We start from the raw sequence: 16,147 nt of genomic DNA, 5'->3' as shown, positions 1-16,147 counted from the left end.
CTGAGCAAGGCAGCGTGCAGCGTGCCGTGTTGGTGGACCGGCTGGAACTAACTTCTCCCAGCCCCCACACTAAAACCTAACCTCCCCCAAACCCTAACCCTAAACCTAACCTCTCCCACCCCCCCATGCTTAAACCTAACCTCCCCCAGACCCTAAACCTAAACTCTCCCACCACCCCACGCCTAAACCTAACCTCTCCCACCACCCCACACCTAAACCTAACCTCTCACGCCTAAACCTAACCTCCCCCTGACCCTAACCCTAAACCTAACCTCTCCCACCACCCCACGCCTAAACCTAACCTCTCCCACCACCCCACGCCTAAACCTAACCTCTCACGCCTAAACCTAACCTCCCCCAGACCCTAACCCTAACCTCTCCCACCACCCCACGCCTAAACCTAACCTCTCCCACCACCCCACCTAAACCTAACCTCTCACGCCTAAACCTAACCTCCCCCAGACCCTAACCCTAAACCTAACCTCTCCCACCCCACCCCCCACACCTAAACCGTCGGCATTGCGGGCTGTCGGCACTGCGGGTGGTCGGCATAGCGGGTGGACCCCCTAAACAACGTGGTTAAAGTTAGGCCAGTAAAACAACTTGGTTGGGTTTAGGATAAAAACGGTTCCACGTAGGGACGCGAACCAGCTCTCTCATGATGAGTAATTTGAAAGTCGAGGACGCTAACCTTGCTCAGCAGTCGGCTATTTAAATATGAGACTGTGGTTACGTTCACGACCACCAGAGGTCGGCGAGCGGCGGTCGCGGCCAGCGTATTCGCTGCTATGCATACAATTTGGAAAGTAATAACATCGAGAAAATATCACTATCATTTCCCTTTCAGAAGCACAAAACAAACAAGCCGAGACATCACAATATACAAGGCATGATGGGAAGAGCAGATTATGTTCTCTTGACAAGTCCTATTTAGTTGTGTGCAGTGTGCACTAGAACACATTAAACTATTTATTTACCGTCTCTCAAGACATTAGAAACACTTTGTGGCCCAGCGCCTGCCACATCTATCTCTTGCTGATGTGTGTTTAAGATTCCGGGCGGCGAGCGGGTTCAATTTTCATTTCAAATTACATGATTGCCAATTTGAGGATACACGTGTAAACAACATTAGCGTGTGTCTTTTTTTTTTTAGAAGTGCACGATGTGATCAATAATTCCACATCATATCCAAACCAAATAAAAGACAACTGATTATGAAATGTTAGATTTTGCAAGATAAATGGTGCATTAATACTCTCCCGTGCTCTTTAAAAAGGGGAGGTGGGGGGAGAGAGAGGGATGGGGGGAGGTGGGAGAGAGAGAGAGAGAGAGAGAGAGAGAGATGGGCTGGTTATGCACCAGGCGGGTCCCACATTGCTTCTGTTTAATGTCATGTAAAGTACATCCATCTGAGTGGAAGCAAATAATCTACTCCTACAAGAAGCGCCTGTGGCAGCAGCAGACCACTCTCACGGTAACAGATAGTGCTGCGGTGTTCAATCACAACCAGAGGAGTGTAATACTGCAGGAGTGAAATCCTATCCTCTCTGTTACAGCTTAACTCCTTCCATCACCGACATGCGAGGGAGTCGGAGGGGGCCAAAGGTGCTGCTTCTCCTTCCCGTCTTATCAGAGCCATGGCGACAGATCTCGGACAGATGTGAGCGGGGAATACAAAAATAGCTGGGATTGTAATGACTCTGGCACCGTTCCCAAAAACGTGTGCCCCGCGCTCTCTCTCTCTCTCTCTCTGTCTCTGTCTCTGTCTATGAACTGTGAAAGTGGTCTGACTGGGGAAGAGGTGCTCTCCCCCCGCGCGCACCCCAGTCAATTTGTGCCTGGAGTCAGGGACCTTTTACAGATCAAGCTGTTTGATCGGCCTCCGTCAGCTCAGCCGTCCTCCCCGGCGCTTCACTCCGCTGTCCGTGAGCCGCTCTGGCCTATTGACTGAGGCAGCTGTGTCAGTGGCACCGGCCCACGCCGCGCTATTTCCACTCGCTATCTCTGAGTTTTGGGCAATGCTTTAGCTGTGGAAATAAGAACGTGTCAACATTGATTCATGTCAAAAAACTATTGTATCCTTGTCCATGATTGGTGTGTGCATGTGCGTGCGTGCGTGTGTGTGCGTGTGTGTGTGTACTGTAGTCCCTTGCATTGAATCAGAGATGGGAAGTAACTAAGTACAAATACTTAATTACTGTAGCCTACTTAAAGGAACACTCCGCCCATTTTCAACCAGCTTTGTATCATTAGAACATCAGCAGTATATCAGAAAACTGTAAACGGTTTTGAAGTCTGTCATTTAATTTGACAGTTATTGAGTGTTAAAGTGTGGACCAGTGACATCACTGGTCCACACTAACTCAAATGAATAACTCATTAACTCAAATCAACTCTCAATAACTGTCAAATTAAATGACAGACTTCAAAACAGTTTACAGTTTTCTGATATACTACTGATGTTCTAATGATACAAAGCTGGTTGAAAATGGGCAGAGTATTCCTTTAAGTAGGATTTTCAGGTATCTGTACTTGACTGAGTATTTATTTTTCTGACAACTTTTTACTTTTACTCCCTACATTTTAACACAAAATATCTGTACTTTCTACTCCTTATATTTTCAAAACAGGATAGTTACTTTAAGTCTGACGATGTAATGTTGTCTGTCTCTCTCATCTCGTGACTCGTGCTCTCAGCTTTCATGCATTATGAGCACCTTTTTTGTGGAAAAACCATATCCCACATATTATTAATCAAAGTAGTCTTTATACATCTTAAAACATGTTTGGAGGGGATCTGCTAAGTTTAATAGTCTTCGAATCCTATTACTTTAATTGGAGGCGTGTCTATCTGTCTGTCTGGAGTTGCAAGACACACCATTGCTCCGAAGAGTGGGGGCACTACAGCAATATTTTGCGTATTATACACCTTCGCACTCTAGACATTGTGACATCATCAGTGATGTCACAATGTCATAAATCACTGACAATGTCACAGACAGTGATGAGGTCATAAATCACTAGATGTAGGCTACAGTTCAAGATGGCTCAGCCTAGTGGACAGGTCACTACCATAGTAATGTCATAAATCACTGATGATGTCACTCGAGCAATTGGGATGTCATCAGTGATGTCACTCAAGCAAATTGTCCCTTCATAAAGCCTTCCATTTGAGACGCATGACGACTGGCAGCTCCGCAATGCCGCCTACACAGGAAGAGTGCTTCAGAAGGCAGATCAATGAGCATGACACCCCTCTGAGGCTCGCAGCCAGGCAGGGTCATGCTGCCTGTGTGGCCTACCTGATCACCCACAGAGCCCAGGTAGACGAAACTGATACCATTGGCACGCCTCTCTTCTGTGCCGTGTACCAGCGACAACTGTATCCTCCTGGAAACCGGGGATGATCCCAATGGGAGGGTACACGGCGTCTACGGCGTCTACTACATGCCGGTCTACTATGATGCCAAGAAGGGAAGGCTGGACATACTGCAGGAACTCATCAGGTTCTGTGCTGCTGTTCACATGGACAGCGTTCACACCCTCGAGGGTTCTCCTTTCTATATCAGTGCTGGACGATACCACCTGGACTGCTACTGCCTGCTGCTCCAAGCCGCTGGCGTTCTGAACTGTGTTGAAGGTATCAGTGGTGTTGAAGCCCACTGCAGTTGGTGATACTCATATCTCCAAAGATCGGGTCGGAAAGGATTCTCATGCTTCTCAAGAAATACAACCACGTCAAGGTGGTACCGGAGCAGTAGGGAGCAGTGGCAGCAGGAGCAGGTGGTACCAGAGCAGTGGCAGCAGGAGCAGGTGGTACCGGAGCAGTAGGGGGCGGGGGCAGCAGGAGCAGGTGGTACCAGAGCAGTGGCAGCAGGAGCAGGTGGTACTGGAGCAGTAGGGGGCACTCCGATTGACGTGGTCCACAATTTGCCTCAGGAGCTGTTCATGCTTGAAGCATCATGGTCGGCCAGCACTGACGCAACAGGATCAGGGTGGACGCCTGAACATAAACTGGGACCCTCGGTCTCTGGATCTTCCTCCTTGACCTTGGTTCATTTATCATCGTCAGCTGAACCCATGTAATGTTATGGTTAAATCGTACTGTTAGGCGGGAGACAAATGGGTTCACGTGCAGAAGCTCGAAGGGCTTGAAACACTTGGGAAACTGGCAACAGGCAACTTGGAGAACAAGGACTAGGTGTAAGCTGTTGCAGGAGTTGACCGAAAACTGAACACGGAGAGCTGGCAGAGCTGACTCTTATAGCCCTTGAACATGACATTGCATTATGATGACATCATCAGTGACATATGACATCACTATAGTAGTGACCTGGCCACCAGGCAGAGCCGTCTTGAACTGTATGACATGATCGAAGATTTATGACATCATCACAGACAGTGATGTTATGTGAGTGACATCATCAAGGATGACATCACTGTCGACATCATCACTGTGGCATCATCACTGATGACATCCTTGGTGACCTCATCTAACAGTGGTGACATCATCTAAGAGCAGGCCTCTTCTCAGCTGCTAACTTGGTGGTCTGCTCCTCCAGTTTTTGGGAGAGGCCCCTTATCTCGGCAGCAAAGGATGCAAACCTGATAGCCTGCACCTCCAGTTCTTGGCGGAGGCCTGTATCACACGCTGCAAACCTGGTGCCCTGCACCTCCAGTTCTTGGCAGAGGCGCCTGTTCTCGGCATCACAGGCTGCAAACAGGTGCCATGCAAACCTGGTAGCCTGCCCCTCCAGATCTTTGCAGAGGCCCGTATTACACGCTGCAAAGCTGGTGCCCTGCACCTCCAGTTCTTGGCAGAGGCGCCTGTTCTCGGAATCACAGGCTGCAAACTTGGTGGCCTGCTCTGCACGGAGGCTCCTGTTCTCGGCATTACAGGCTGCAAACCGAGTGGCCTGCTCTGCACGGAGGCTCCTGCTCTCGGCATCACAGGATGCAAACCGAGTGGCCTGGACCTCCAGTTCTTGGCAGAGGTGGCTGTTCTCAGCATCACAGCCTGCAAACTGAGTGGCCTGCTGCACCACTTCTTGGTGGAGGCTCCTGTTGACGGCATCAGGCTGCAAACCAGGTGGCCTGGACCTCAAGTTCTTGGCAGATGCGCTTGTTCTCAGCATGCTCCACCACTTCTTGGTGGAGGCTCCTGTTGACGGCATCACAGGCTGCAAACGGGGTGGCCTGGACCTCAAGTTCTTGGCAGAGGCGGCTGTTCTCAGCATCAAAGGCAGCAAACCTAGTGGCCTGCTCCTCCATGGTGGAGGCTTCTGTGCTCGACATCCCAGGCTGCAAACTTTGTGGCCTGGACCTCCAGTTGTTGGTAGAAGAGCCTGGTCTCAGCATCAAAGGCCTTTAACATAGTGACCTGCTCCTCCAGTTCATGGCGGAGGCTCCTGTTCTCAGCTCCAAAGCCGTGTAGACTCTTATAGCCCTCGAACATGACATCACATTAAATTATGAAATCATAAGTTAAATCACCAACCTTCAATGTCTTTATCAGTGAAAACCTCAATGATGGCATCATCAATGCAATTATGACATCATCACTGTCTACTCCTCACTGTAATTATGACATCATCAGTGTCGACTCCTCACTGTGGCATCATCACTGTTGGTATCCTTGGTGACCTCATCATCATCGGTAGAATCATCAAACAGAGGGGGGAACTGTACAGAGAAAATGAGAAAACTGCATTCTGTCACTTTGGATCAACTGTAGGGCTGGGTGATAATTCAATATTAGTTATCATTTGTCTTTCAGTGGAATCATATCGTGATGATATGGTCATTTTGGCATATCGTGAGACACACAATGCTGTCTAAATTGATAATAACAAGCAAATCTTACTCACTTTACGTAACAAAATGAAGTATGAAACGTTTTTTAGGAATATTATTTGAATATTTCTATTTTGTTTGACATCACACCTAACATTACCATTCAGTTCAACTGGATTTAATAAGATTTTACGTGGGCATACGTAGGCCATATCGTTGTACTGGGAAAAAAATCGTTCTGATTATCGTGATATTGATTTTCAACCATATCGCCCAGCCCTAATCAACAGTACATTTTTCAGAGTAAATATCAACTTTCCTTTTAGAAGTGATTTCCAGAAGTCAGAAAACTCACATCAGACACGTTAACCGAGACGAAAGAGTAAGACTAAGACTAAGAGTAAGACTAAGGAAACTCAATTGCTGGGTCATGCGTTACTAAATTGGGGGACATCTGATGCAACAGCAGGTTGGCAGAATGAAACTAGCACATTGTAAATTAGACAGATTAGGCATGTTTGAGAAAAGGATCATAGGTCTCACTGTAATATGATCGGATCAATTTGAGTGACGCTATTCAAACATTCAAACATGAGAACAGTGTAATATTGAAACAAGGAATTTGAAACAATCAGAGATGTAACAGAAGAAAAAGCTGTCTTCATCCCTTCAAAAAAAAAACAGTATAACACCTTTGCAAGAGCAAATTCCATATAAGAATCTTGTCAATAACATTTTGTACACCGAAGATTACACTTGGACTGGAGATAATAGAATATGTCAATCACGACACATAATGATGAAAAAATAGCTATAGCCTAGGTATAATTACATTGTCTTTGTATTGTAATTATACCAATTACTCATCATCTGCATATCATTATTTCAATTTAGCACTTCAGTGCCACTGTTGTTGGAATGCTAATTGTTTTCGTAACACTATGGTGTTCCGGTGGGTTCAAAAACATTCACACTCTCAAGAAGACAAGTGGTACTAAATGCAAATAAGTGTCTTTCAAACAGTCAAGTAGTAGTAACCCCATCCATAAAGACCAAGTGAAATCAGTGTCAGGGTGCGGAGACCATTTTGATCTCAGCAAATACCTATTGGAGAGAGACAGAGAGAGACAGAGAGAGACGGAGAGAGAGAGAGAGAGACAGAGAACGAGAGCGAGAGAGAGATCAGGAGAGTTTGTTTGTGTGGGATGCATAGTAGGAGTCCTTGGCCCACACTGAACTTTATTTGAATGCGAGATGATCAAAAGATAAAACGCTAAATAGTGTGGTTGCTTTATACGCTAGTTGAGCATTCAGGCTATTTCCACTTATTAACATCATACTAATCAGCAGACAATGATCTGCCTCGCATATTGTTGATGCGCATAATCTCTACACTGAAAGATCTGTGAGAAGTGAGAGTCAGGATGTGAGAAGAGCCTTCTGTGCTACATCGCCTGCCTGCCTGCCACACACAGGCTACAGTCGTTCCAGGCCCAGAACATTGAACAGGTATCCCTCGGCTATTATTGAAAGACACTTTTGGAAAACAGATGCTCTGCGTACTTAATTAATTTAAATTAACCATATACCCAAGCTAATAACGCCTCCAGGGAATTTCTTTCACAGCCATTATTCATGGGTAGCAGTGTGAGTGAGTGAGTGTGTGTGTGCGTGTGTGTGTGTGTGTGTACATGTACAAGTGCTTGTTCAGTAATGAAGTAATTTAAGTTCCATTAATTGCGTTGAAAAAGTTATCCAACGTGCACACGTCTTTTATCCCCCTACTCAAATACACTCAGCTCTTGTTTGGGAAAGTAGGCTTCGCCGTGAGGCGATTATGAGAAGAAGGAAATTGTCTAAAAAAAAAAGCTGCTCTGCTCAGAGATTGCTGGGCAGACTGACATTTTGATGTTAATGATTTGGCATTGGATGGGGGGACCTTCATAGAGTCTGAGCCGTATGAGAGCAATTTCCGTCCTGGGGATGGAGGCACATCGATTGCCCTCTGATGGTTTTTATGGGGGGGCTGCTTTCATCCAGACCGAGACATTATTGAACTCCGTTCGCTATTAATGCCGGGGCTGATTCTGTGTGTAACTGTATCAACAGGAGTGCAGCAAACATTCAATATGCTACGATGCTACTATGTACCATGCAGCTAGTAGAGTACAGGAAACCTTGTTTTTGAGTAAAAGTGCATATAATGAAGAGCATAAATCATTAAATATGATCCAGTGAATATAGGCTACAGGAAGTCGGGCACACTATAGGCGTAAAATTAACTTATTCTTCTCTGTAATTGATTAAAATTGCAATTAGACTTTGCAGTGGGAAAGGTCCTCTGTATTCACATAGGTCATTTGAGCCCTGCTGGTGTGTAGCGGGAAGGATGCTGTTGGAAGCTCTCTTCAGTGTCTGCTGGGATTAAGGAATCATCGGCAGCCTGCCTCTATTTCACTGATGGGGTTTATGCTCGGGTTAAATGCTGAAATGTGCTCAACTGATTCCCTTAAAGTGGCGACCTTTACTGAACTGACCCCAAAGACACGGAGGAGTGCAACTGTCTAAAGTAAATGGATATGTCTAGACAAAAGCTACTTGCAAATGCATCACACACATGCAATAAAGTAGCCTGTATTCATATGTATTCCAATGATGTCACAAGCATTTTCCTACCAATATGGCGCTACAATACACACACAGCTCATTGGCTGTTTGTGTCACTTGATTGTAATCACCTCATCCTGTTAATTGATTACAATCAGTAAGTTAATTGTTAACTAATTAATTAAGTTAATTGGTTATTACAATCAGCTGTTATTTTCCTACCAAGATGGCCGTGTGGTGATGTAACAGAATACTATCGCTAGCCTATAGTTTGTGTGGTTTAGCGGCTACGGAACGGATTAAATGGAATCTAAAATGGATATGATGTAGATTTCACATTGCAGAAAGATATTTGGGTGTAGTGGCATTATTGCAGAACATAGATATGTTCCATCCCAGTGTGCATCGATTATCATCTATTTTCGATGCAACTTTTAGAGAAATAGTGCTCCAGGGAACATACTTTACCTCTAATATGACATTATGATCATATGGCAAAGTCCAAGGTGCCTCAAACATTACAAGCTCCAAGTACCCAGAATAATAAGAAAAAAATCTAAAAGGTATTATGTCTTTTAAACAGTGGTTACTAATTCATGTGTGCTGTCTTAAGTCGTCTTCTTAAAGATTACATTCATGACTAATGGCCAGATAAAGAATTCCCAGGTTAATGATGGTAGTTATCGGTATAAAAAACCCATTCATGAAGCAGAGATAAGTGTGCTTTTCTGCCTCTTAAAGCACGAAGAAACATTGAATCTATTTCCCACTGACATGGCTGACGATGTTGCCCTTACTCATTTCTAAGTGAAAATTCAGAAAATAAATTCAATTAGAAATACTGAAATTGAAGCCAGTAACAGGTCAGGAACACTTGGGTGATATTTAGCAGACAACATAAAAATGCAAAATCTGCACTTTTGCCTGGGGGTGGGGGTGGGGGGATGGGGGAGTATTGACCTCTGCTCTTTGTACTTCATTTACTGTCAAAATATAAATATTGAACACAGAAGAGTCACCTTTGCGCTATAAATTGGCACAGCATGAGGTGAGCTAGAGGGCGGGGGTGATTTGAGAAGTCAGACATGTTTGTGCTGCACTGCGCCGGTATAAACATAATCCCATATGAATGTCAAGAGGTCCAATTAAGTCCTTCATTACAATACGCAGCTGTATACAAAATGGGCTCCACTGATTTACAAGTCACTGCATTTCCAAGGCAATAAACAAGAATAGGAAGTCAACACTGCCCACAAACAATCTAGCAAATCAATTTGGGATACCGCTTTTCCCTTGCTGACGTGAGATCAGCTGAGCCCGCCTCTATCCTGTCTCTAATGGTCCGGAGATAAGTAAGCAAAACTGATTCTAGGTCAGACCAGCTGCACAAACTAACACCCCCGCCCACAAGACTGTGTTGCATCGCATCCAATCCAATTTGCAGTTTTGCTCCTTTGCCTGTTCAATTGTCTCTTTGTGAGTTTCTTTTCTCTCTCAACTAAGACCCACAATCTCTTCAGATCTCAAGAGGCTTAATCAGTGTCTGTGTCAGACTACTTCACAGCAGCCTCTGGCCACGGCGGATATTACACATCTTTTCCCTCAAACAAAATCTGTCAATCCACTCCAAAGGAAATGAAACTTCGAGCTTTTGCAGGCGAGCAAACAGTTTGTCTGGAACGACCGAGGAAGCTGACCGACCTGCAAATCCACCGTTAAATATGAGGCCAGGAGAGAGAGAGAGGTGATGTGAAAGTGTAGGCCGGGGAATCGGGAAAAACATGGAGCTCCCACACTCACGCACTGTATGCAAAGAGGAACCCAACCAAGGGAAAGCTTGCTTTGATTTGACTACATTTGCATAAACCCTCCCAACTATGCTTTTAATAAGTGATCTTCACCCTGGGAGTTGCCGGTGCATGATGTGGGATTAGCATATTCCAGACAACATAACCATTGGCTGGTTTAAAATATAAAAAAAAACGTGGTATGAGAATGAGAGGAAAGTGTAGCAAACAGACCTGTTTGTTTTGAATTACATTTTGAGTAACAGCAACAAACAGTTGCTGCTGGGAGGGAAATCACCAGCCTTTATGACTCCCCTGCTAATTTGCTAATGGCTGTGTTGTTTCATAGTGCCCCCTAGTGGTGTAAAACGGATCAGCCCTGTCATACTGGTGGAGAGATGGGAAAAGCAAATTGATACAAGTGCAGAATAAGACCAGCAGTTTTGCTGCTGAAGACACATAATGTGACTAGTGGGGGGATACCAGGCCAAAATGTCATCAAGAGGCAGCATGATATTAAAATGTCATTGTCTTTGTTTTTCCTTTGACTGTGTTAGGAGGAGCTATTCGCTGTCGTCTCCAATAACTGTTATAAAATGAAGCAATATCTGAATCTACTTTACTTAAACGGGCCAACATTAAATGTGGTTGCATGAAAAGAAGCCTTTTTTGAGGCAGAGGTCTCCGACACTGCAGATCATAATAATTCACTTTCACACTAGGGGGGGCTAGATCATTGGAAGCAAGCTAACTGCAGCCTGATTATAATTATAAACAGAGCACTGGCCATATCTCTTTCATCCTATTATTTATTACCTCTGCTTGATGGACTCATCAAATATTAACTAACTAATGGCAGTTCTCTCTCTCTCTCTCTCTCTCTCTCCATTCATTATCAGAACAGCAGACAGAGTCACCTTTCCAATCTCTTACAGCCAAACCTAAGAGATAAACAGCTACATCAGTGTCAGCTACAGCAGATATTAGCGCAGGTCAGATTAATCCCTTCACGTCATATTACCCTTGAGAACGAGCCCGGCTTCTGCTGGAGGATGAAACAATGAAAAGATATGGGACAGTGGGTCCACACGTCAATGCCTGGGATTAGGTGGGAAGGAAGCCAGCTGATTTGCTACAACTTTAATTTGCATGCTTTTGAAAAGACAGAAACTAATTGGTATTAGATGGTTGTGTGTTGATAGCAGGACTGTCAGAAGATTGGCAGGTGCAGGAAACAATGCAGTCCTTTGTTTGACTGCCTTCAGAGGAGAGCAAACCTCCATTAATTGGCATAATAAAATCCGGGCGTAATCTAAAAAGACTATAGCCTCTCTGAGATTATTTTCAGACCAATATGAATAATATATTTTTGCAAGGATGCCATCGTGAAAATGGAATTCAATCCAGAAGAAATAAAGCTTACTGTACCAATGTGCTGTGATGTGTGATGTTACTGTATCATTCTGTCGCAGTCTCTTTCACAGATGTGTGTCCCCTGCACGCACGCACGCACGCAGGCAGGCAGGCAGGCAGGCAGACAGACAGACAGACAGACAGACAGACAGACAGACACACACACACACACACACACACACACACACACACACAATTATTCTACCAGACCCAATCTGCAATTATCTACAAAACCTGTTACTGTAAGGACGGACAAACCACGTTACAATGCACCAATGCATGCACATACGCATTATACACACACACACACACACACATGCTTAGAGGTGCCGGAAAATTTGTCCTCCGCATTTTCCCCATCCTGACTCGTCCTTCCTCCACGGCAGTGTTACTCAACATGACGCTCTAGAGCTGCACATGTGGCTCCTTTATGTGTAGTTGTTACTCTTTTAAATCCTACTTAAAATAAATAAATAAAACTATGGAAAGGGACTTTTTGGGATTGTGGCACATTGACGGCAAAAAAAATATTTGCAAGCAAATAATGTTTTTGCGTCAATGTGGCTCCCGGGCCAAGAGCCGCCCGAGGACCAACTTCTTGCAACCGCCGCTGGTCAGACGCCGATCTTCTTCCATGTGTTTCACCATGTAAAATGTACCTGTATGCAACTACAGAGTGTATGATGCACAAATAAACAATCCTGTTGCTAAATAATAAACTGAATGGAATACAGAATGACGTTTTATGCTTTTGACGTGGGACTTTCTATGTATCGAATGCAACTGATGGTTTTGGTCAGACGTTTAGTGCGGGACTGTTTCCTTGACAACAGGAGTATGACACCTCAACCATTTCCTCCACGGTATCCGTGGTGATTAACTCTCGACGTTATTAGTGTGATTTATGTGGCGTGAGGAAGATGGGAAATGTGGGTCTTATTTTGCTTGCAGGCTGAAAGACAGAGGCAGTGGCTGTGGTGCCTATTTTTCCACTGACCTTGGTTGGACAGTTGAACTGGTTTTGGGGCTGCTTCCTGGATTCAAACAGCTGCCTGTTGTTGATTTTGATTTATTTACACCCAGTGTCTAGAGGGCCCGTGTGTGTTTGGGGGGGGGGGGGGGGGGAGCTGGGGGGTAAATGTGTGTGGAGATGATGTCAGTTTTACAGTGTGAGTAAAGACAGATGTGCTGAAGATGTCATGAACATGGACACGACACGGTCGAGGGAAACGCTGCTCTGTGCTACATAAAAAGCCTCCTCAGTTTCGCGTTTGCAATATGCACGGTCCCTGCATGGCACCATATACGTCACATTCATAACGTAGTGTGTTTTAGGGCTCATTGTTTCATAAATGGCGGCGGGGTCAAATTACAATCAAAATCAGCACTTATTTCAGAGAGAGATGATGTACAGACTCCAAGCACTTCAATCCATTTTACGCATCGCTGAGCAGATGGACGATATCGTCTGTCCTCAAGCTGCCGCGCGGGCGCCTCTCCTCTAAACACACACAAACAGCTAGTGCACGAGGAGGACGAAGGTTGGTCTTGGGATCAGGCTCAGTAGGTGGGATGGGACGTCTTGCACCGCGGGGTCGCGTCGGGGTCGCGGCCGGTCTTCCCAGAAAAGCAGCTGATTCATGTTCGTGCGACTCCCACGAGGACAGACGGTGTCAGGGCTTACCAGGCGACACTCAAGACACACTGCAGCATGGAGGAGCCTCATGGAAAAGTCTAACCAAGCTGACTCACACAGCAGGATCTCATATTTCATACAGCTTCTGGCCTGGCTTACATAGACAGCCGGGGCAATTGATCTACAAAGGGCCCCAAAAAACGGACTGACTGACTGAAGTTCGCAAGTACTGCATTACTTTCCAGTAAGAAGACGAGATCAGCTGCAACTTTGAAAAATGGCACGGAGGTCTCATAAGACTTCATATGCAATTAGCATTAGCAATGCAGTTTCTTTGATTTATGTTTTGATTGGGATATCAGATGTGGAAAAAACCAAACGCATCATGAATCTGCAATACTTTCAAATAGGGAGCTGCATCATGGGACACCCAAAAAGACCGAGCAAACTGAAATGTGCACACGCGCACATAAACAACACGCACGCACGCGCGCCCCACACACACACACACACACACACACACACACACACACACACACACACACACACACACACACACACACACACACACACACACATCAGGCGATGTGAATGACAGCTCATACATTGTGCTGCCTTGAATGGAGGCCATGGAGTTACGGTGTGTAACCCCAGTGCCCAGCCAAGTATAAAGGGATTTGATGGAGCATCTGTTTGGAGAAGGCAGAAACAACAGGCGGAACAAGAGTGGAAATCTGAACTGCACCGTCTGCACATTGTCATGCAGCTTCAAATTATAACCCATAACAGACACAACAATGGAAAATTTACGTAACACAACACAACAGACTTATAGAGTTAGAAATCAACAAATAATTCATTTTGGTTCCTGAATGCATCTTAATAATAACATTACAACTGATTCATAATGAAAATGAAATGAGTTGGAACATCTGTTGTCTGTTGGAACAGCTGAATGTGTGTGTGTGTGTGTGTGTGTGTGTGTGTGTGTGTGTGTGCGTGCGTGTGTGTGTGTGCGTTCGCGCGCACATGTGTGTGAGGTGTACAGAAATGTAAACTCATTTGCACCCCGCGGAGCAGAGCTGCCAATCAGTTATGACATGGCCTTCACCTTGTTGTCAGCATAATTTGATTGGGCGACACTCTGTCACAGCCAATGACAAAGCATGCGCTTCTGACACCGAGAAATCAATACTCCAGACAGAGTGAAGCATCGTCCATCTTGTTATACACTGACTTTAACAAGAGATGCAGTGACTCATCCTGAGCGTAGGGAAGAGGATCATGTGGAGTACCAAAGCAACGCTCAAACACTATCTGTCACCTAACCTCATTGTGTCTCTATGTAAATGTGTTCACCTGGTACTGTAATGAGTTCAGTTGCAGTGCGGCAACAAAACAAACAAACATATCAACACAATTGAGACAATTATTTAAGTTAATATTGCCTTCCTATTAGGAGCAATTATGTCATCACAGTACTCAATGGCACCAAGGGTCGCTAAAACATTGTAAGTGTGCGATAATGCAAGGCTAGAAAGGTGTAATGGAGCATAGAATTTCAACTAGTGATAAAACTGTAATCATAGGATCGAAAACAAAACCAAAACAACAGCCTTGCGTTATTATGACTCCACTTTTGCTGTGATCAAATTACACCACTGCTGCTGTTAGTTACTGCTGCTGCTACTATTACTATTACAGTATTACATAGAAAAGTGGTCTCGGGAGAGTGCAGATCTCCGCCAGGCACCGCTATGCTGCTAACAAGGAAAATAACGTGCACATTTAGAGGAAAATATCAATCAACATCACGTAATGTGTTGTCTTTAATCTGGCGGAGGCATTTTTCAATCAAAGGTGAAACGACACAGATACAGTATGATGGTTTATAGTGGGGCATTTTTTGTAAAATAGGCTCCACCCACCATACATACTTTGGAAGATACAGTCCGTCTGTGTGGAAACGGCCACAATATGTCACTTTCGTTTAGGGCAGTGGGGGAAATGACAGAAAGGAGGTGTGGTGACAGTCAGGTGGTTTCCCCCATGCTGACCACGCCCCCCCAGCTATAACGCGCCTATGACGAGACATTGCCTGAATGTATATAAAAAGGCTATAGCACTTGTCTTAGGGGCATTCAAAATGGTGCTATATTTAACACATTGAGTGCCAGCGACGCCATATGGCGTCATTAGAAATTTACCGTAGGCTGCCAGCGACGCCAAATGGCGTCAGTAACTCCAAATTGTTTTTTTGACGGGGGGGTGTCGATCTAAGCTTCTTACATCGCCTCTTACAATATTGTAGCTATTGGAGGTCTATAACCTATTTTACAAACCCCATTAGGTGGCGACAGCACTCTCCTGATAAGAGAAAGTGTTGCCAAACACACAGAAGAAGTCGCTGGGGAAAAAGGAAATCGCATCGCATCCGTCCGTATGCATCGACATGCATGAAGCCAAACGCCAGCTGTGCCCGCAGCAGCTGCATCCGCTGTCACAACTGAGCACCTCCGTGTCCTTCTGCGACAGCACATTCGCATAATCAGCCATATTATTCTCAACTGGAAGCATTGTGGCCCGTGACAAACACACGCGGAACCAAAAAGCTGGATGTCGCGCACCATTCACTGTGTGTGCAGCAGCAGAGAGCCACCAGACACATAAGACACACCCAGGAGGAGGCGTGTGCAGTTGAGGGGGGGGGGGGGGGGCACGCAGAGCACGCAGAGCAGCATACACTTCACCCAGACAGACCCAGACATCAGAAAATTAGCTTCAGAGTCAGTGATGTGCTTGAAATGTTTAATTTCACAAAAGGCTCATTATCTCAGCTCGTAGAAAAAAAATTCTGTTTTTGGTTCAATCAAGCTATCTTCTCCGGCTCATAACTAAAGAACGGAAAATG

This window comes from Poromitra crassiceps, assembly GCF_964638095.1.
Source record: "Poromitra crassiceps genome assembly, chromosome: 14".
In the NCBI taxonomy this organism is placed as follows: Eukaryota; Metazoa; Chordata; class Actinopteri; order Beryciformes; family Melamphaidae; genus Poromitra; species Poromitra crassiceps.
This window is presented reverse-complemented; position numbering follows the sequence as displayed.